This window comes from Aquarana catesbeiana, linkage group LG02 (assembly GCF_042186555.1).
Source record: "Aquarana catesbeiana isolate 2022-GZ linkage group LG02, ASM4218655v1, whole genome shotgun sequence".
NCBI lineage: Eukaryota > Metazoa > Chordata > Amphibia > Anura > Ranidae > Aquarana > Aquarana catesbeiana.
Window position 1 is genome coordinate 175,524,949 of NC_133325.1, and position 24,126 is coordinate 175,549,074.

Genomic DNA, 24,126 nt, shown 5'->3' on the forward strand with positions numbered 1-24,126 from the left:
GCCAACGATTTGGCATGCGATTTGACATGTAAATTCGCATGCCAAATAGGCCCACTGTGAACATGGGCTTAGGGTTCTTTCACTCGGGTTTTCCAATCAGCTGTGCCTGTCAGTTTTTCAGGCAGAGCTGATTATAAGCTAATGAAAGTCTTTGACAGATGTAAACGAAAAGGGACAAAAGGGATATCTGCCCTGACCTGCTCTGAATCAACATACAATCTGTTCACAAAGCCAGTTGATAAAGCCTGTGTGAAAGGACCCTTAATGATAGCCATATATGTGTTTAGAAATGATCAATTTCTTTACCGATCAATCTCTCCTAATAAGAATAATCGATTTATAGTTGACAAACCAATTTATCAATATGTTACACACAGGAAGATGGCTTTCCAGTAATAGTTGGAAGATACGATCGATCGTAAGTTATCGATTGTATTTCTTCTTCCAGCCTACAAACTCATAATCTGACTGTTTGCAATATTATCAAATTTATGGCCAAAGCATCTCTTTATTGCCAGTTTATGCAAAATGTTTAATAAATCTACTCCCTGGTTAATCAATTTCAATCTAATCAAAAACAAGTCTAAATTGATTGGAATGGACATTATAGCTATTTGATTATTTGCCAATTTGATCTGTTGGATGCTAAAATCGAAGCATTCATTACCAGGATTCTATAGGTCAGCAATGCTAAATTCTCCAGCCTACGTAATAAACAGGATGACTTTATTTTACCATGTAAACAGAATTTTTGTGACTATACATAAAGCAAACTGGCAGGAAGTCTTCTAGTAGCAAGTCTTTTGAGTGTCAAATGTATTAACTTCACAGGTTTCCATAAAGATCTTCCATAACACTAGAATACTTGCTGTAGTTGGCATAAAAAGCAAGATTCTACTAAAATTCGACCAAAATGTGCTGAGCTCTCTATTTATGCATACCCTTGTTCACCTACAGAATGCCAATTTTCAGTGGCAAACCAGACAAAAGTGTACATAAAGTAAACCATTCCCTCCAGTATAATGTCTCCACAGCTCAAACAAAAGTTCATATACTGTATGCTTAGATTGCATAACTTTCCATTTACCTCAACCATTCGGTGATTAAGCATACCTTCAATGTTTTAACCGCTTACCGACCAGCCGCCATCATTTTACTGCGGCAGGTCTGCACGATCCCGCGAACCGTCGTAGCTATACGTTGGCGATTGGGATATCAGGCGCGCGCGTGCCTGCTGCACAGCAGGGGTGCCGATGCTCGTGGTCAACGGTCGCAATGACTGACGGCCACAAGCGATCGCAAGCACGAGAGACAGAACAGGGACGAGTGTGTGTAAACACACACTTCCCTATTCTGTTCTGAGAGGAGTGACAGATTGTGTGTTCCTAATAGCTAGGAACCACGATCCATCACTTCCTATAGTCAGTCCCCTCCCCCTTCAGTTAGAAACAGACACTAGGGAACATATTTAACCCCTTGATCACCCCCTAATGTTAACCCCTTCCCTGCCATTGACATTTTTACAGTACTGATCGCTGTATAAATGCCAATAGTCCCAAAAATGTGTCAAAAGTGTCTGATGTGTCTGCCATAATGTTGCAGTCCCGATAAAAATCGCAGATCGCCGCCATTACTACTAAAAAAAAATAATGGTTTGAAATAAGAGAATCTGGATGCCACACACTGGATAAAGTTGAAAATTTTTCTTTATTGTAAAAATAGGATCATCAAAAATACAGGACAATCAGGCAGATGGTACAGACACAGCTGACGCGTTTCGCACTCTAGTTTGAGTGCTTACTCATAGCATAAGCTTAAGCTCATAGCATAAGCATAAGCTATGAGTAAGCACTCAAACTAGAGTGCGAAACGCGTCAGCTGTGTCTGTACCATCTGCCTGATTGTCCTGTATTTTTGATGATCCTATTTTTACAATAAAGAAGAATTTTCAACTTTATCCAGTGTGCGGCATCCAGATTCTCTTATTTCAAACCTTGCTTCAATTTGCATTTAGCCAGCACCTGGGACTCCCCTCCTCTGAAGGATCCACTCAACACACACCTGGGAGCAAGTCTACCTGAGCGGTGAATCACCTTCCCTATTTTGTCGAAAAAAAAATAATAATAAAAATAAAAATGCTATAAATCTATCCCCTATTTTCTAGACGCTATAACTTTTGCGCAATCCAATCAGTATGCGCTTGTTGCAATTTTTTTACCAAAAATATGTAGAAGAATACATATCTGCCTAAACTGAGAAAAAATTAGCTTTTTTATAAATAAAAAAAAAAAAAGAAAAAAAAAAAAAAAAGGGCATATTTATTATAGCAAAAAGTACAAAATATTGTGTTTTTTTCAAAATTGTCGCTCTTTTTTTGTTTATAACGCCAAAAATAAAAACCGCAGAGGCGATCAAATACCACCAAAAGAAAGCTCTATTTGTGGGAAAAAAAGGACATCAATTTTGTTTGGGTGCATCGTCGCACGACCGCGCAATTGTCAGTTAAAGCGACTCATTGCCGAATCTCAAAAAATGGCCTGGTCATTCAGCAGCCAAATCTTCCAGGGCTGAAGTGGTTAAAAGAGGCACAAAAATAGGTCTCAGATAAAATAGTAGGCACCATGAATTGAAGCAACTATTCACTATGGTTATGCAAAACTTCCAGAAGGAAATTCTGTGTTTCAATATAATTAGCTTTTCATGTAAGTTTCGGGAACATGGCTAATGAGTACTGGCAGCTGATGTAGCTGAAGATCTGCACACTGATGACAGACTTACATTCAGTAATGTAATACTGAAGATATATTATTATTATTATACAGGATTTATATAGCGCCAACAGTTTGCGCAGTGCTTTACAACATGAGGGCAGACAGTACACTTACAATACAAATCAATACAGGAGGGATCAGAGGGCCCTGCTCGTTAGAGCTTACAATCTAGAAGATAGATATATTCTTTTAAGTTATTCCAGATATATATATATATATATATATATATATATATATACAAGACACAAATTAAGACAGCTATGCAATCATTAATACATTAAAAAAAATAGATTTTTCAATACAAGCAGTGTAAGTATCTAAATTTGACCTGGTATCAGTCTCTTGCAGTCTTTGTAGAGTAAATGCAAATGTGAGAAGAAGAATCAGCACAGAGTCAATACGTTGATGTGCTGATAATAAGCACTAGTAGGAGAAGAGAGCAGAGTGACACAGTGATGAGCTCTTCCGGTGTGTTGATTTTTCTTTCACTGTCTAGTCAAAGGATGGGGCAGGTCCATGACATCCTGAGCTCAGAGGAAGTGGGTGGAATAATGCTGGATGTCCAATAAAGACATGTAGTAGCAGAAAGCTCTGGATTGAGAGCGAACTTTGCAGCAGATTGACAGTTGTACCTGTGTGTGTGCAAAAGCACTGGATGTCAGTACGAAGTAACTCCCATATGCATGTGAGGAAGTCAAGTCATCCCATCCCAGTCCAGCCAATCAAGTTGTCCAAAGACTCCAGAAGAAGGTGGAGAGAAGATAACAACACATCAATGGAGTGACAAGGGAGATCACAGAACTTGAATGGTTGGTGGAGGACAAGTAAGTGTGCCATACTGAGCAAATATGCCATGCATATTTTCACATTATGACAAAAACTACTGGAGGACTGGACAAATTGAGTTACAGTTTAGGATTACCTGGACCTAAATGGATGATGTCTGCCCTGCAGTCAATATAAGTTACTAAAAATTGTTTACATTCTAATGTATCTTTTTTAAAGCAGGAATCATGGCACTGGATACCACTCTGACAGCAGACCCTCCAAAATCATATACTTTAGAGAGAAAAAAAACAGGGGCATAAAGTAGGGGCATAGCTAGAAATCATAGGGCCCCGTAGCAAAAATTTTAACCGGGACCCCCCCCCCAAAAAAAAATACACTATCGTACAACATCCTAATCATCATAACAGGTGATAAAGGACTGAAAAGGATGTAGGAATGATATTGAGGTAAGTACAGATGTGTGGAGGGGTAGGTGAGCCTTTTTTTCCAGGAGAAGTAGAGAAAAAGGTAGGTAAGTACACTTATGCCATGTACACACGACCAGACTTCTTGACCGAACTGGTCCGACGGAACGAATCCGTCGGACATTCCGATCGTGTGTGGGCTTCATCGGACCTTCATCAGACCTTTTGTGTCGAAAATTCAGACGGACCTAGAAATAGAACATGTTTCAAATCTTTCCGACGGACGCGAGTCCGATCGAAAAATCTGTTTGTCTGTATGCTAAAAAAAGGACGCAAGGGCAGCCATTGGCTACTGGCTATGAACTTCCTTATTCTAATCCGGTCATACGTCATCACGTTCGAAACGATTGGACTTTGGTGTGATCGTGTGTAGGCAAGTCTATTTCGTTGGAACTCTGTCGCAACTCCGTCAGAACTCCATCAAAAAGTCCTTCGGAGTTCAGGCAGACAAGAAGTCCGCTCGTGTGTACGCGGCATTAGGCTGCATTTACACCTGGGCGTTTCAATGTTGCGCATTTTTATCGCAATTATACTGCGATTTTGTTTAGGTCACCAATGTAAAAGGCAGAAAAAAGCCTGTAATCTGCCCCAAAGAAGCTCATGTTCTTTTTCGAGCTTAGGGCGTTTTTCAGGCGTTTTGCTTCAGGTGACAAAACGCTCAGATGTGAACAGGTGCCATTGAAATTAATGGGATTTTGCTTGTTGGGCGTTTTTCAGGCGGTTTTTCGAGTGTTTTACAAGTATTTTATGAGCTGAAACTGCCCAGGTGTGAACAGAGCCTTAAGGTCTACTTAAAACAAGTTTGCTGTATGAATGTGACAAACATTCACATAGTCGTAGCTAGTGGCAATAATGTGCTTTTTTTTACCAAAATACCTTAACTTTAAATGGTTTGTTTCGCCCAAGCTGGTCCAAACAAACTATTTCCTTCAGTAGTATATAGGTCCTCCCCGTCAGCTGTGTATAAACTGTAGATAGTATCAGCTACCTACAGTATTCAGAGATGTGTTACAGCAGCAGAAAATGTTGTCTGTGTGCTGACTTGCCATTCACAGGTAGCCTTGTATTTTTAGGCTACATTCACAATGGGGCGGGGGGGGGGGGGGCATTAGCAGTAAAGCACCGCTAGTTTTAGAGGCGCTTTACTGCTGTTATAGCGGTGCTTTTCGGCTTTTCAACCCCCACTAACAGCCGAGGAAAGGGTTAAAATCGCCCGAAAAGCTCCACTGCCGAAGCGCTTTGCAGGCACTTTGGCAGCGGTGCCCATTGATTTCAATGGTAGGGGCGGTTTAGGACCGGTATATACACCACTTCCGCACCACCCCAAAGATGCTGCTTGCAGGACTTTTTTCCCATCCTGCAAGCTGCAGAAGTGGCAGTTTACAGGCGCTTTTCAGGTGCTATTTTTAGTGCAAAAACGCCTAGCCTAAGGAATGAACACAAGACTTCCTCTGAATGGCTGGGGTGGAGATGTGGGAGGAGGATGTCACAATCTCCATCTCAGTCAATCAGAGGAAACCTTGTATTCTTTCATAAATAAACAAGGCTTCATGTTAAATAGGTAAGTAGTGCAACTCGATTTTGTTCCTGGGAATGGGACAAGAAGCCAGAACACAGCACTGTACACTGTATATAGCTGATGCTACATACAGTTTCACCAGCTTGGTCCAAATAAACCATTTAAAAATAGATTACACCTGGAGTTAGGCTTTATTCAGGAAAACAATGCATTATTGCCATTAGATGATGCAGATGATATAGGAAATACATTAATCAGAGAAATGACTGCAGTTTTTCTTTCTGACTTTGTGAATGTTTTATGCATAGGCCCCTTGTTCTTCAAAGCGACCCTATAACTAATTCAAAGAGCCAATGACACCTTGCCAATGAGTGGCAAGTTGACAGTGTCTCTGCAAAACTAAAAAAAACCCTCAAAACTCAAAAGATAAAATCAAGGAATACTCTTCAATAAATTCTATGATCAAAGTGTATCTAAATCAAAGCCAAAAATGTAATATATGGCTTGGACCAACGTAACTATGCATATACTATACCTGTGGGATCCCTCCTAGAAGCTGGAATTCACTGTAGTAGACACCGCTATTTCAGTTGTCTCCACTAGCTTTCAAGTACTGCACCGAGCAGCTGCCCTGCTGCATTTTGAACACATTAGGTCGGAGGCTTGGAATGGGCACCATTCAGAGAATGCCTTGCATTTTCTTAATGAATGCAAAGCATTTTCAAATTGGATGAGGTGGGGTGGTGAGAGGAAGTGAAACGGTCACTGCATTCCTGGCATGAACAGGTATTTTCTGTACTTACTGAAAAATATCTTAACCTGAAAAAGAAAAACTAATGCAACCACCACAACTAAAGGCTTGTACAGCGGCAATATATTTCACTGTTGCCTTTAGATATCCTTTAACTAGTTGCCACCCGCTCCGCCGTCACATCACGGCAGGGCAGTTCGGCTCTCGTTCTGGGATGCCTTCATATGATGGCGTCCCAGTACGGCCGCTCTCGCACGCCCGCAGGGGCGCGCAGCGTGGTGATCGCGGGGGCGCTGTGTTGCTAGGACATGGCACGACCCCGATCTCTGTAAAGAGCCACGTCCGTGGCTCTTTAACCATGTGATCGGCTGTGTCCAATCACAGCCGGTCACATGTAAACACAGAGATGCCGGTAAAAGGCGCTCCTCGCCTCACACTGACAGAGTGTGAGGAGAGGAGAGCCGATCAGCAGCATCTCCTCACAGGGGACATCTAGGCAGGTAATCAGGGCACTGATCATCATTGTCCTGATTACAATTAAGTGCCCACCAGTGTCACCAATCAGTGCCCACCATTGCCCACCAGTGGCAGCAATCAGTGCCCACCAGTGGCAGCAATCAGTGCCCACCACTGCCCACAAGTGCCACCAATCAGTGCCCATTAGCAATGCCAGTCGGTGCTGGCTATCAGTGCCGCCTATCAGTGCTGCCCATCAATGCCCATCACTGCTGTCAATCAATGCCCATCAGTGGCACCCATCAATGCCCATCAGTACTGCCTATCCGTGCCACCTATCAGGGCCCACCAGTGCCGCCTAACAGTGCCCACCAGTGCCGCCTATTAGTGCCCAGTGCCACCTAACAGTGCCCATTGGTGCCCCCTACCAGTGCTCATCAGTGCCACCTTTCAGTTCCCATAAGTGCGGCATATTAGTGCCCCCTCATCGGTGCCACCTAATCAGTGCCCATAAGTGCCGCCTCATCAGTGCCCATAAGTGCCACCTCATCAGTGCCCACCAGTTCAGCCTATCAGTGCCCATCAGTGCTGCTTCATCAGTGCACATCAATGAAAGAGAAAAATTATTTAGTTACAAAATTTACTGACAGAAACTCAATAAAAATAATAGTTTTTTCAAAATTTTTGGTCTTTTTTTTGTAAAAAATAAAAAACCCAGCAGTGATTAAATGCCACCAAAAGAAAACTCTATTTGTGTGAAGAAAATGATAAAAAATGTGTTTGGGTACAGTGTTGCTTGACTGTGCAATTGTTATTCAAAGTGCGACAGTGCTGAAAGATGAAAAACGGCTTGGGCAGGAAGGGGGTGTAAGTGCCCTGTAGGCAAGTGGTTAATTAAACAAATTTGGGAGACAAGACATAGGTCTGTAGCGCTACCCCCTCAGAAGCCGCTGGTAACAATAGGTCCTCTGTTCCTTGCCTCAAAACTCTCAAAGGCCTCAGCCCCTCTGACACAACAGGTTGAGGGTAAAACAGCAAGCAAGCACAATAAAACACTGAAAGTAATTTCTAATACCAAATAGTAGTGCTATGTAAAAGAGTAGGCACCAAACGAATTAGCAAACGCAGCCTTAATGTATTGTCACATAGTAAGGTTGATAACTGAACAAAATACACATAAACTAAGGTGACCAGATTTTTAAAATGAAATCCGGGGACATATTTTTTTTTTACTTGGCAGCAATCGACGACTCCTTGCCCGCCTCACATCCTGTCAAGTCTAAAGCCACATACACACTATCAGATTTTCTGCTGATTTTTTCCTTCAGATTTACCAAAACCATATAATATGAGGTCGAACCTTAGGAGTTTCAATTTGTATGCAATCAGGCAGGCCCTTGCATTACATGGTTTTGGTAAATCCGAAGACAAAAATCAGCAGAAAATCTGATAATGTGTATGGTGCTTTACTCTTCGGGCCCTGGCTACTACTGGGTGGGGAGCAGCGAAGATCACTCCACCAGGGAAGGCAAGGAGATAAGCAGGCAGGTGGCTGGCCAGGACTTGAGCCAAGGCAGAAGAACATGCGAGTGGAGCTGAATGGGCATGCGCCCGAAACTGAAGAAATAGTCCCTCTGCTCCGACCAGCACATGATCATCAGAAAGGGGAACAGATAATGGAAAAAAATAAACTCCCATAAGCTAGTAGGAGCGGCAGAGGAGGAGGAGGTGCAAATCAGATTTTTTCTTTTTATTCTGCACGGGCTGTCTTTGAAATTGCCCCAGCCCCTGTTCAAATCCAATCCGGGGACAAAACTGGGGACAGAGTTGGTCCGGGGACAGTGTCCTCAATTCGGGGACTGTCCCCAGAAACCGGGGATGTCTGGTCACCCTAACATAAACTGGCAATTGTGGTAACACAGTTCAGCATGCAAGATGGCTAACAATAAGGGCTAAGCATAAATGACATGTAGCATTCAGGTCAACATAAACAGTAACAACGCAACCCACAATGCAACTGTGAGCAGTAATAGGAGTTGATCTACCAAACACAGGAACTATATTGCCAATGTGCATGAATGGTGGCTATGCTAGGCCTAAACCAACTTAGTAGGCACTGTCATTGTTGAAATGACAAGAAAGGTTAAACGGGACAAATAGGATTTGCAGGATGGATTGTGGAAGGGACAATCCTTAAGGTTGATCTTCTTCCATCTATCATTGGGGCCCTTTAACAAGCGTTGGTGCAGTTATTGATAATCTTTTAAGCCTGCATGCAGTGAGGTGTGAAGAGGTGCAATACAGTTTTAGCTCAGAATGATGTGGATGCAGGCCAGTGTTGGTAACAGTTTGGTGTAACCATGGCACAGAAGTGGTAATGGTGCAATATAGATTTGGTAAAAGTGCAGTAGAGATTTGTTATAGGAATGGTGTGGATTGCGTGCACTAGGTGTCCTGCTCTCGGTGGCTCAGTTGCTGTTAACAAGTGTAAAAGTGGGCCCATGGCCCTCTCACTGACTTTCAGAAGATGGCAGTAGGCTCTAGAAGTGGAGGGGGCCCCCTCAGTCTCATTCTGGTAATTCTGCAGATCAACTGGCTGAAGTGGAGAGTCAGATGAATGCTCCGGTCTCCCTGCAGGAACCAAGCAAAGGTTAAAAGGCTTACAGTGCTGTTGAACCTCCGGTGACTTTGCTCCCAACTTCAGGCTCGTGCCTAGTTGGCTTGGCCTCCTGTTCACAGATAAATGCACTGGCATCTGTGTATGCATGGACTTCCACGGTGCCAAGAGAGTTGGCTTTTTCCAGGCACGCAACCTGTAACCTGTTCAGAAAGTCAGTTGCTCCATTAAATGGCTGCCATTCCAGACTACAACCCTTAGGGTTACAGGCACTCTTCAATAAAGTCTATGGGCTCAGATGACTTTAGCTCTCCCCTCTAGCTGGAGGAGACTGGTGCACAATATTAATATCGCAGTAGCGAGAGGGAGGCAAATAGAGGCTAATGTCTCCTCCACCATGTTGTTGTAGCCCAACACCTGGCTACAGATCTTCCAAATGTGACAACACATTAGAGAAATATAGGACCACTTTCTAAAGCAGATGTATGACCTTACATCAAGGGTAACCCTAGCCATACAATTGTTAGCTCAGATAACATGAATGACAGAATTTACAACAGAGAACCCGTATTCCATGGATGGCACTGACAGATCAAAAGATTGGCTGCACAAAAAAACAAGAATTTATATATGATACAAGCAGGCATTGGATACTTTTTTGTTGTTGTTTTTTAAATGGATACTTAAGACATAATAAATCTATTTGATTCACTGCAACGCTTTACCTCTGATGTTTACTGCTATCCCTAAGGCATTAATTGATATGCTAGTCAGCTTTATTCTTTAACTTTATGTAGTAAATAAAGACACAGATATCCATAGAAAATGTTGTCTGGCTCACATGCTAGAATCAGACTTCTACCCATCATGGGGCACGTAAAACATGAAAATAATCCTTATTATACAACAAAAGAAAGACAATGAACCAATTTCCCTTGGATTCTTCAGTAGCAAACACACTTCAAATTGAGATAGCTCCATTCTTCACTTTCCTGTAACTAATGGATTGAACTGCCTGGCAATTTCCAGAAACGAGCATTGAATAAATGCTCAGTGAGCGAGACAATTACTTCCACAGCTCCAAACTCCCACTCTATATATATAAAACTAGCTTCTGTGCACACTCATAGTGCAGAATAGGAGTACTTTGCATAATATGAACTTAGCACACTACTGTGAAACAAGATCATTACTTTCCTTCAAGACGCTTCTTTTTATCACTTTTTTATTAGGTCAACCACTGCACTCAACTTATTTGCCTTCTCTGACCTCCCCCCCCCCCAAATATTAATAGGTGATTTTGGGCTGAATAAATAAAATTCTAGGAGCACACAACGAGGGCCTATTTCTTGACCCACACATAAATTAAATGTTATTTTTCAACTTCCTTTTTTAATAGGATGATAACACTGCTGTGCAATTTCAAAGCAGAGCAAGCAGTGTTGTCACCCTATGTATAGTGTAGTCTGACGTGTGGCCATACACTGAATGATTTTTTACACAATCATATTATGAGTAGATACTGTCAAATCAGAAATATGATTAGAAGATCAAACGATCATTAAAAGTACACTTAAAGCAGTATTAAACACAAAAGCAAACATTTATTATATTGCAGCTTATTAATTCTTAGATGCAATGGCTGCATTCATTTTCTTTTTTAGGCTTTCTATCTTTTTTTTTACCTGGAGATCTAACTAGTACGTCTTTGTTTTTTGTTTTTTTCAAAAGAACAAGCTCTCCAGCAAATGTATCCTTTACAGAGATGAGACAAACCATTTAACACTGAAAGGGGTGCTCACAATGATCAACTTTTATTTATTTTAAATAAAACCTTTATCCCAAAAGGAAAAAAAATGGTGCTGTAAATGTTTAAAAAGTGTTAGCTTGAATTTGGCTTCAATTTGCTATTACTGTACACCTAACATGCCCCTCCCCCCAGATTGATAATGAAGCTGTCCAAAGGTGCCCCTGTGCTCCTGCTTCCAGAGTGGGGCCACTCTAATGCAGGAGGTGTGTTACTGGGCAGATGAACAAAAAAAAAAAAGAAGAAAGAAAAAAGCCTGATAAAAGAAAACAAGTGCATCCACGACATCTAATGATTGGTACGCTGCAATACGCTGCAATATAAAACATTTTTAATTTTGTGTTTAATACCATTTTAACAATCATATCAAAATAAAAGTTTTGCCTATAGTTCTATGGTAGGACAATCGGTTTTGCGTCTTTTTGTTACGTCACAGATCATAATATCCAACTCTGTGAAGACTCATTTAATCAGATCTTTATGTGTATGGCCACCATTAGATTGACCTGTAGATGTGACCAGACTTTATGTAAATCTAACTCCAACATCCTAACCACTTTTCCGCCCACCCCGCAAAGTACTTCAGATTAGAGGCTGGTGTAGGCAAAGCGAGGTATGTGTATTTCGCTATTTACTTACGGGATTAGGGCATGAGCATGCACACCCCCCTGGCCAGCAACCACTGTGATAGTATACAGCGGGAGCCATGTCAGCAAGTCCCAGCTAATCATTCACAGCTGCGACTTGCTGATCGACTGTGTGCAATCACAGCCCCAGAGCTCTGTGTTAACATTCAAATCAGAGCTTTGTACAAAGATAAGGATCTCTCTGTTTCTCATCCCTGCAAAACAAAATGAAACTAAGAGATCTTTTAGTAAAAGCAACACACTTTACACACATTACATATAGTCAGGCACACATTTAACTGTCACTTTTGCCAGACAGTTTGGTATGCAGGTAAATGTGGAGAAAAATATAACTAAAACCATGATAAAGAAAAAAAATTCATATTCTGAATAATGTCATAGCAGGTACTCATTCAATTACCAGAATACAGCATGCATTTGCTACATTTGATAATAAATTAACAAGGTAAGGACCGGAAGATTTCCCCCCTTAATGACCAGACCGTTTTTTGCGATACGGCACTGTGTCGCTTTAACTGACAATTGCATTTTTGTACGATGCTGTACCCTCGACTGCTATAGCTCTTAAAGGAGCCGACATAGACCTATGGCGATTTGAGAGAACGAGCCGACCTGCCGCAGTATAATGACGGGCAGCTGGTCGGCAAGTGGTTAAAAATGAAGACATTCTGGTTGGAGCTTTTTGTCCATTTCAAAGATAAATACAAGCAAAGATCCATCTGTCAGATTTAATAGGTGGCCTACTCACTAGAACTTAAAACAAAACATTAGAGTGGAGTGAACAGTTTGAGCCGAGCAAAAGTTTGGCCGGAACATCGCCTGTTCGGTAAACACTTAAATTTGCGGGGTGCTCAGCAGGATGTTCGTCTGCCGAGCGCCCCACATGCACTGCGCGCTGCATAGTGCATTCTATACCCTGATTGGGCAAAGCTTTGGACACAGTGAATAGCTGGTTGTTAAGGAGAGGACCAGGAAGGCGGCTGCGGTGTCCTTAAAACGGATGAGTCGTCAGCTGACAGCTGAATGAAATAAAAAAACACTACCAGCAATACAAAAATGTTTAAAAAAACAGCGGACCCCCCCAATCCATACCAGATCTTACCTATTACCTATATAAGAACTACTAAACGGCGGATCCTGCAGCTTTTTTTTTTCCGGGTCTGGTAGTGGCGGCGAGCGTCGTGAGTGATCGGGAGACTTTTTTTTATTTTTATTAAAGGAATTGTCAAAAACTGTGTGTGTGTGTTTTTTGGGGTTTTTTTTACACTTTTTTTGGTGAATAGGTAGGGGTACTATTTACCTCATACTCATCCACATGGGGGGGGCTGGGATCTTCCAGATTCTGATAAGCCCCCTGCCTGCAGACCCCCACGGCCACAGCCCAGGGTTGTGGGGAAGAGGCCCCCCCACCCCAAAACACCTTGCCCCATGTTGAGGGCATGTGGCCTGGTATGGTTCAGGAGGGGGGGGCACTCGCTTGTCCCCCCTCTTCCCTGGCCTGCCAGTCTGCATGCTCAGATAAGGGTCTGGTATGGATCTTGGGGGGAACCCCACACGTTTTTTTTTTTCATTTTGGTGTGTGGTTCCCCTTAAAATCCATACCAGACCCTTATCTGAGCATGCAGCCTGGCAGGCCAGGGAAGAGGGGGGACGAGTGAGTCTATTGCCAGCAATTTAAATGTCATTTTTTTTTCTTTATAAATGTCAGTTTTGCTGCAGCAGGTGTGCCACTTTACAGGCAGACTAAGGGGACCCCCCAGGCACTATATTTAAAGGAATGTTTCATTTTTATTATCTCTCTTTAAGCATCGTTGTTAAGCATTGAAGACCAGGATTAATGTGTAGGTAGGACCTCAACTCCCCAGAGAGCCCAGCACAGACTGTGGAGAGCAGACCTCTGTAGCAGCTCCCTGAAGCAGCTCCGGCCATCTGGCCACTCAGCTCCGGCCATCCGGCCATCCATCTTGGACCCTTGGATCCTCCTGATCCCCTTGCAGCGGCCACCGGGCCCCCCCCGGCCTACATCCGAGGGCCACATCCACCCAGCCGGCCGGCCGCTTAGGATACCGCGGCCCCTGCCAGCTCCTCTGCTAACCGGTATCTCACCACCGCCTCTCCTCCGATTATCCGACCACCAGCACTATCAGCTCCGGCATCCTATCACCCTTCCGGGAATCCTCGTACGCCTCTCCGGAATCCCTCTCCCTCCTCCCCCTCTGACCTTCTCCGGGTGCCGCACTCAGCCAGCAGGCCAGCCACTCAGGATCCTCTGCGGCCCTTCATAGCTCCAGCGGCTAGCTCGGCAGGACATCACTGCCACCTATACTTCAGCCTCGATCTACCGGCCTCCCAGCCCGGCATCCAGCCACCCATCCACGGATCTAGTCTCAGCTGCCGCCCCTCTAGTGGTAAACTAGGATCCCCCCCACTGACCTCCTCCGGGCACTGCACTCAGCCAGTCCGGCCGGCCGCCCAGGACACTCCGCGGCTCCTACCCGGCTCCGGCTGCCTGCCGGCAGCACATCACTGCCGCTCCTCACACCACCGCCTGGTAGCTCGTCCGGCGGACCCGCGCCCCCCTCCTGCCAGCCTATCCACCGGTTCCACCCGCCCACTACAGCATAAGGGCCCGGGTAACCACGCTAGGACAGCCCGCGGCTTGGGCCTAGCCGGCGGCCATCTTAGTACTCCTATTGCCGGCCTGTTCACCGCTCAGGCCTAGCCGGCGGCCATCTTGCTACACCTAGGCTGAACGATACAGCTTCTGTGCCTCCCTCCCTAAGCCACAAGTACTCCAGCCGCATCACCTCCTGAATTGACCCCAGTCCCCCCCCGGACACCACCGCAGCCGCTGTCTAGCCACCCCGATCAGCCGCTAGGTTGGTGGGACAGACCACGGCTGCGGCCCAGCTCCGGCAGCCACACACCCCCCCCACCCTCTCCCAACAGAGCCCGTCCCCCTCCACACCTGGAACACCCCCCCGCTACTGAACCTCACCGCAGAGGGCACTGGTGACTGCTGACTCACCTGATCCCAATCCACCGCAGATTACCCTAGACGCAGCCACCGCACCACCCACCATCCTACAGGTAAGCACCGAGCTCACTAGCAGTTGATCCAGGGCCCGAGCCCGATCGCCCCTCGGGGGGGTCAGGAAGGAATTTTTTCCTCTGCTGCGCTATTGGCTTCGCAGCAGAGGTTTTTTTTGCCTTCCTCTGGATCAACAGGAGGGTGGTAGGCACACCACCTCCGCCAGGACCTCCGCACCACATTAACCCGTCACCCAAACCACTCCAGAAGCAGTGGTGACCATCCGATCCCGACATCCTCCTGCAAGCTCGTCATCGCTACATCAGTATCATCATCGTCATTAGATCAACCTTCCTTCAACAACTCTGCCTCCTCATCATGTGCAACTTCAAATACACAGCAGACACCCTTCACAGGCTAAGAAACGCTGCCTCAATCCTGCCAACCGCCACTCAAAAAAGACTAAAAAAAGAACAATTACTAAGGACCAAGCCACAATCAACCATCAGAAACAGGGAGACATCGATCCAACCACAACAACTAGCATGCGCCATGATCAACACCAGATCTGCAGTCAAGCACAGGCTGGAAATCTACGACTTTATCATCGAAAACAACATTGACTGCCTCTTCATTACAGAAAGCTGGCTAACTCCTGACTGCAACACCATCCTAGCTGAATTGGTGCCCGAAAACTACAGTATCCTAACTGAGCATAGAATAGGTAAAAAAGGAGGAGGCCTAGCAGTGATTTTCAAATCGCACCTTGTTTTCACCAAACCAACGTTACAGAACTCAGTGCCCTTCATGGAAACTCTCTCACTGCATCTTCAAGCAACACCTCAAGACACCATTCACATACTACTATGCTAAAGACCACCAGGACCAAAGACCAATCTCCTTACTCCACTCACCGAATTCTTCTCAATACACACCCTGAAAACCAAAAACCTGCTGGTACTTGGGGATTTTAACCTCTGGGCAAACTCTGCCCAAGACTGTATCGCAACCGCCTGCGTCAACCAAATGGAAGAACTGGGCCTGCAACAACTGATAAACGCTCCCACACACGGTTCAGGACACATTCTAGACCTCATCTTCAAACAGAATATGGACATCAACATACTGGACAACACTCCACTACCATGGACGGACCACCACGCTATCAAATTCAAAATCACCATCAACACCACCTTCCAAAAACAGAAACGGACAACAACAACAAACTGGAATAGATCCCAGAAGAAACTACACTCCAAACTCTTCAAAACCACATAATCAAAAAAAATACTTCTGCTAAACTCAAACCTATCAACGGAACAAACACTCAACTTCCTAAACAAGGTATTACTACAAACAGCAGACTCAGTGGCGCCAAAACGCAGAACACCTATCCGCAATAAAAACTCGAGATGGTTTAATGCCACGCTCACCCTACTCAAGCAGGAACGTAGAAGAGCTGAAAGAGCATGGAGAAGAAATCCCACTAAGGAAAACCGTACCAACTACAAAGAACTTACTGTGAAATATCACAAGGCAATCTTCAAAGCCAAAAAAGAACATTTCTCGGACACCATCTCAACTGCCCTAAATCATCCGCGAGAACTTTTCAAACTAGTCACTCAGTCAATGAACCCGACTTGCTTAGAGCCACCCGAAAACAATACTCAAGAATTCTGCAATGAATTATCAGATTACTTCATCGACAAAATCGACAACATTCGGAAATGGATTCATCAATAAAGAACAACCAACCTCATTCAACCAAAGCAAAAAGAAGATATTAACACAAACATCACGCAACCACCGAAATTTTCTTTGTCCCCTATCACCGCTGACACGACTATAAACATCATCAGAAGCCTTCGAGACAGCACATCCCCAAACGACATCATCCCCACAAAACTCCTTAAAGAATGTTCCGACATCCTGGCCCCTACTTTGACACACCTCATAAATCAATCATTCAAAGAAGGGACTGTACCAACCTCCCTCAAGCAAGGCATCGTCAAACCTCTGCTGAAGAAACCCAATCTTGACCCTAAGGACCCCAACTGCCGCAGACCGATAACAAGCCTCAACACCATCTCCAAGATTATGGAGAAAGCAGTAGTACTACAACTACAACGCCACCTGGACACACATCAACTCCTGGACCCACTGCAATCAGGCTTCCGCCCGGGCCATGGCACAGAAACAGCACTCCTAAAAATATGGGACGACGCCCTTGAAGCAGCAGATGACGGAGAATCTAGTCTCCTGGTACTGTTGGACCTCAGCGCAGCATTTGATACAGTGAACCACAATACTTTACTTGTCCGCCTCTCAGAAGTGGCAGGAGCCACAGGTCTGGTGCTAAAATGGCTTGCATCCTTCCTAGAGAATCGCTCTCAGACAGTGAAACTAGGAACATTCACCTCAGAAACCCGGGCAGTCTCCTGCGGAGTTCCCCAGGGCTCACCCCTGTCACCAGTGCTATTCAACATCTACATCCGCCCACTTGTCAATATCATCAGGAAAACGGACCTCTGTTTCCACTCATATGCCGATGACACCCAACTCTACTTTCGCATCACCGGACAAAAAAACCATCATCAACAATTAGAAGAATGCCTCAGTTCAATGGATGATTGGATGACCATCAGCTCCCTCAAACTTAACGGTTCAAAAACAGAACTTCTTCTCCTACATGCCAACAAAAATTCCAAAATAAAGACCCCGTGGACACCCCCCACCATCCTCGGACAGACCATCACTCCAAGCCTCAAAGCCAAGAGTCTCGGAGTCATCTTTGACTCAGGAATGACAATGGATGCTCAAATAGGATCAGTGGTGAGCGGATCCCACCATCTCCTCCGCCTCCTACGCAGACTCATCCCCTTCATCCCTGAAGAAGACAAACCGGCAGTTGTGGGAACAATCATCAACTCCCGACTCGACTATGCAAATTCGCTCTACATAGGACTACCCCAATATCAGCTTGCACGCTTACAACTCATTCAAAACACGGCGGCAAGACTGTTAACAGGAAAAAAACCCTGGGAATCCATTTCACCATCCCTAAAGTGCCTACACTGGCTAACCGTAAAGAATCAGATCAAATTCAAGACCCTCTGCCTCACCCACAAATGCATACAAGGAAATGCTCCGCTATATCTTCAGGAGAAAATAAAACACTACACACCCAATCGCAGCCTTCGATCAGCTAATCAAAACCTCCTCATCATTCCAAAATATCGCTACAAAGCAAAGGGAGAACGAAGATTCGCAGTCCAAGGACCTCGACTATGGAACGCTCTTCCGACCCACATCCGCATGGAAGAAAACCATCAGGCCTTCAGGAAAAAACTAAAGACCTTCCTTTTCTAAGAAGCTGGCAACAGAGAACGCATTTAGCGATTTAATTGAGGCGATTTAGTTCGCATTTGAAGCGCTCTACAAATCCTTCATTCATTCATTCATCGTTAAAATCACTGCTCCTGTAAAAACGATCTTTAAAAAAAAAAATGTGCATTGATACATGTGTAGCGGTACCCCCCGTAGGAGCTGCTGAGAATTATGGTCCGTCCATCACCCTGCCCCAGCCAGGCACACTCTTGTCACTCATCCAGAAACATAAAGCAGTCCTTGCACTTTGTTTTTGTTTGTTTTTATTGAAGGATATTAAACTTGGATAGGGATGGGGACCTATGAGATGCCCTAGTAATCAGAACATTTCAGTTTGGGACTTTATAAACATCCGGTATATACATCACTCCTTTTCTCCTCCTGTATATCGCTTTCTCTCTAATCTCCTCCAGACTAGCTAGTACTGATTTGGTAGACCTGACACTGGCTCAGCCAGGCCTAAAGCAGGTGCCCTTTATAGGCAGGGACCTCAGGCCCCTATGGTGTAGCAAAAAGAAAAGTCCCAGTACCAGCTGTCCCTGTGGCTACTGCTCCCAGCACCACCTCTTCAGGCACTGCCAGCCCTCCTGGCTGCAGCTGCCTCGCTCCACTGCCCATGACACCCCCGTCCTCCAGACTGGCTCTGCACCCTCCCAGACTGCTCCTCAATTCTCTCAGGCGTGCCTCCCAGTCCTCCCGATGGTGTGCTCACTCACCAGCCCTCCGGGGGCTTCGCATTTCCCTTCTGGCTCAGCTGAGGGCGCACTTCCCCCCAGCACTCGCTCCTTCCCGATAGGGATAGCAAGGGACATAGAAGCAGCCGGCATTTCAGGGACATTATCTGGCTCCTGCATGGCAGTACTTACAGTTAGCAGGTCCCCGACCAGGCCGCAGGCCACAGCAGACTCCTCTTTTCCTATGTCACTTGTTTTTTCCGGGGAATCACCAGGCTCAGACTCCACCCTGCAATTTGTTGATGACTCCAGGCCCGCTCTGGCCTTCCGGGTTGTCCGCGGCTGCACGCGACACAGTCCTGAAGTACTGTAGTACTGTGGCTCCTGCTGGCTGGATGCAAGCCGGGTGAGCGGTACGCCACAATGACCGCACCGGATCCAGGGACTGACCACTGCGGTCAGTATCTGGCATTCTGGACAAAGCAGGCACAGACACTCCATCCCATCGATCATCCTGAGGGCAAATCCCACGCGATGCTCCAACCGGACACCGGTGTCCACCAGTGTCCACCAGTGTCTGCTCCTGCAAATCAGGCAACCAGGTCAGCGCTGGGTATACATGACCACCCTCCGCCATCTTGCTCCTCCGCCCTCATGATCTCTGCTAACAGGGAATGCTTGGTCTCCTCTAGAGTGTGGCACCACCCCCTCGCTTCCAGACAGGCTGGCCGCTGTGAAACTGATAGGTAAGCCCCTCCCCTGGCATGCTGTAACCCTTATTTAGACGAACTGAAGTTTGCAGGCATACTAAGACTAGCAGGCATGTCGATCGGCACCAACTGTGCCTGAGCAACTGGGCATAGATGACAGCTGACTTTTCCGGTGGTTGCCAGTAGTAACAATAAAGTTCGTAGCTCATGTCTCACCGAAGGGAACATTTGTAGAACAGTCCCACCAGCAGGCACCCTCAGGCTGACCCTGATCACCCTGGGCAACAGTAGACATGTCCAGGCACACTTTACTTTTTAAAGCAGGAGTTTTAAGCAAAAGTTTAGAATGTCCAGCATTAGCAGAATGCTGGACATATTTGTAATCCAAGTTGGGACGTCCAGCAAAAGCAGAACGCTGGACGTATTTGTAATCCATGGGCGCTGTCACCCACTGTGGGCAACGGGTGACAGCACATGGTAAAACAGTTCCTGAGTTGAAGGATTGTATCACGTACTTGGTGACAACTGTAATGTTGTGGAGGCCTCTCTTGCACCTCCTGCCCAACACTCCTGAAAGTGAAGACAGAGAGTGTGAGGGCACGGAGTGGCGCGAGTACTGGAATAGCTGGCTGGTGAAGTCTGCACTTAGGTGGAAGGAGCTGGGAGATGGTAGCAGAGCCAATATGCAGACAGCGTTCAGCGACTGCCAGGTATCAAGGCACCAAGTCAGCAGACAGAGCAAGTCCAGGAAGCAGGCCAAGGTAGGTAACAGCCGGGCAGCGCAGTACAGAATCAGCAGGCAAATATAAGTCCATTAAACAGGCTGAGGTCAAAGAGATCAGGTGAACAAGGTTAATGCAGGAGCAAAGGCAGAGTCCAGGAATAGTACATCTTTGCCTAGAAGTATTAGCATGTGAACAGTGTGCACACGCATGAACAGGGCCGGTACAAGGCAGGGGTGGAAGGGGCGGATGCCCTGGGCGGTACAATTTTTTATAGGGGGGGGCGTAGGTGAAGTGGCGACAATGTGCTTCACACCTGTGTCATTATACACACTAGCCAGTGCCGCTGTACCCGGAAAATTGTCTGTAAGTGTGCCGAGTGCTCTTCTGCATCCGGCACAACAAGCCCTGCTTCACCTCCCTTCCCTTTCAGCTTCACTGTTCACTCCCCCTACGGAGGAGCCTTGTAGTCCCTGCCGGCAGTGTGAGGTCACTCACGGCCGGAGGCAGGGTGGGAGGACTCAGAGGAGCACCGAGAGCTGTGGCGGCGCTATAACCTAGAGGAGCCGAGGAGCATGGCTCTAGCTGGAAGCTGGAAGTGGAAAGCAGTATGATTGGGAGGCGGGCATCTCCGAGCCGCGATCCCGGTCCCCTTTAGCAGCGGTATCTCTCCCGCTAGCTGAAGCATATCGGCTCCTCCTCAGCTCTGAGGTCTGTGTGTGTGTTAGGAAAGCTGCTGCCAAGCTGAGGGAAGGGATAGCTGCACTGAGGTCACAAGGGGAGGAATGAGAGTATTTGTAGGGAGAAAATGATTACTTATAGGTGGGATTGATATGAGGGGGTGTATTTGTGCCGTTGTGCTAGGAAGGGAATTTTGGGGGAGTTCTGCTGGGATGGGGAATTTGAGGGGTGCCAGGATAAGATGGGGATGGGGGGGGAGAATTTATGCTAGTAAGGATGATAGGGGGTATTATGTGTGCTTAGGGCTAAGTATGCCGATTAGTGCTCAATTTTACATTTTTTTTTGGACGGGGGGTAGTTTGCTAACACATGATGCTCTTACATCTTGTGTGTGTGTGTGGAGGGGGGGCGCAGTTTGGTGTGTCTTCGCCCTGGGCGCTAAATTACCTTATCCCAGCACTGCGCACGAATATTAGCATAAGCTTGCATTGGTTTTCTTTTGTTGGGAATCTGGTTTACCTTACAGATTGGCACAAGTGTCCGTCCCAGCAACTGGGTAAGCAGGCAGCAATAATTGACAATCGGCTCCCACTGGTTGCTATGGGCAACGGCACTTGGTACTATAACACTGAATGCAGGCAGAGCACATCAGTCCTTCCCCAGAGTTCAATTCCTCAGTTGGTGGAACAAAGTGCAGTTCCCCGGCTCAGTCAACTTCAGTTGCTATGGGCAACGGCTGGCAGGTTACCTGTGAACAGATGTCCTGGAACGAGCCCCCAAATGTAGCGGTACCCCCGTAGGAGCTGATGAGAATTGTGGTCCGTCTGTCACCCTGCCCCAGCCAGGCACATTCTTATCACTCATACAGAAACATAAAGCAATCCTTGTACTTTGTTTTTGTTTGTTTTTATTGAGGATATTAAACTTGGATAGGAATGGGGACCTATGAGATGCCCAAGTGATCAGAACATTGCAGTTTGGGACTTCCAGTATACACATCACTCCTTTTCTCCTCTTGCACATCACTTCTTTCTACTCTTGCACATCGCTTCCTCTCTATTTTTTTATATTTGTAAATCTTTGCTTTATGTCAAAAAGAGAATCTCAAGACATCTTCCATACATCATCAAAATAACATAATAGACATACCCCTCCAACAAGATAATGATTACATTTCAAATCTTATGTAAATTTTATTCATAAATACACTTATTTCTCCAAGTATTCATCTCCCTTTGGTCATGCGTTTAAGGACTCAGTCTAATAGTATATTCATAATACGGTATTTATTTCTTTCCCTTTCAATTACCCCTACTAACAAACATATGACGAGACAAAGACAAAAACACAAACTAACAACAAAAAAAGAACCCCTCCTCACCCCCCTCCAACTCCCCTCTTCCAGGATATAACACTCCTCTAATCTGATCAAATTTGCCGCCTCCTCTATGTCCCCTCTCAACTGTTGGAGCCCGCATCCATGAGAGTCCCTCCCTGTTTTGAATTAATAAAGAGGTTCCATGCAGACCATGTTTTCAGATAAGTCTCTCGTTTCTGTTGAGCTGTCCATATCAGGTCTTCCATTTGATTTAATTCCTCTACCCTCTTAAAGTGGTTGTAAACCCTTACAGACCACTTTAACCTACAGGTAAGCCTAGATTAAGGCTTACCTGTAGGTGCAAGAAATATGTCCTTAACCTACACGGTTAAGAAGATATTTTCCTAAAAACGGGCACCGATGCCTATGGTGCATGTGCGCTGTAGACAATGGCGCAGGCGCACTGAGCGTGCCGTTAGTGAAGGCGATCATGCCGTCACTGACAGCTCCCGCGTGCATGCGCCGGAGTGACGTAATCGCTGCTCCGGCCAGTCACAACTATGCATACTAGCTCATTATGCCTTTGTTCTGCAGGGTGTTTTTTTTTTTTTTTAGAGAGGGTTTACTTCCTCTTTAAGGGATAGTCCCCACTGATGGGGGTTGTCTTTGCTTCCAAGTACGGGGTATACATACTTTGGCCGCATTCAAAAGATGGCATACTATAGATTCTTATATCTCTTAACTGGTATTTTAGAATCGTGTAATATAAAGGCCGGATCTTCTGGGATCTCGTCTTCCCAAAACTGCTGACTAATTCTCTGAACCTCCCTCCAAAAACCATCAATTCTAGGGCAGGACCAGAAAATATGCAATAACGTCCCAGGCTCCTCACCACATCTCCAGCAGATATCAGAGACATATGGGAAATATCTGTGGAGAAGAACTGGGGTTCAGTACCATTGAGAGATAATTTTATAATTTGTTTCCTGCGTCCTCGTACACATTGAAGATTCAAATATGTTATGTATTATATTAGTACGTTCTACTAATAGCTTCCTCTCTAATCTTCTCTAGACTAGCTAGTACTGATTTGGTAGGCCTGACACTGGCTCAGCCAGGCCTAAAGCAGGTGCCATTTGCAGGCAGGGACTGTGAGCCCCTATGGTGTAGCAAAAATAAAAGTACCAGTGCTAGCTGGCTCCCTCTGGCTACTGCTCCCAGCACCACCTCTTCAGGCACTGCCAGCCCTCCTGGCTGCAGCTGCCTCGTTCCACTGCCCATGACACCTCCATCCTCCAGACTGGCTCTGCACCCATCCCAGACTGCTCCTCAGTCCTCTCAGGCATGCCTCCCAGTCCTCCCAAAGGTATGCTCACTCACCAGACCTCCTGGCTGCCTCTCTGTGGAACTCCTAGAGACTTACCCAGCAGTGTTCTCCCGCTGTCCTTTCTTGCTCCTTCTGTGCCTCCTGTCCAGGACGCCTCCATGTTTTCTTGGAGGGCCCCATTCGCACCCGAGCCCAGGCCCAAGGCCACCCCCAGACTGGGGGGCTCCCTGAAAGGCCCCAACAGCCTAACACTCCATCTCTATTCTTCCACCCGATCAACTCTTCCCCAGGTGGGCTGACCCTAGGTATTTAAGGAGGCCTGCCCCCTGCCAATCCAAGTTGGGGATTGGTCAGGGCTCCCTAGCATACCCCAGGTGACTCCACCTCCCTTCCATGCCTCTCTTTCTAGAAAGTACTAGAAGGTTCTAGAAAAATGTGGGAGGTCCTAGTGATAC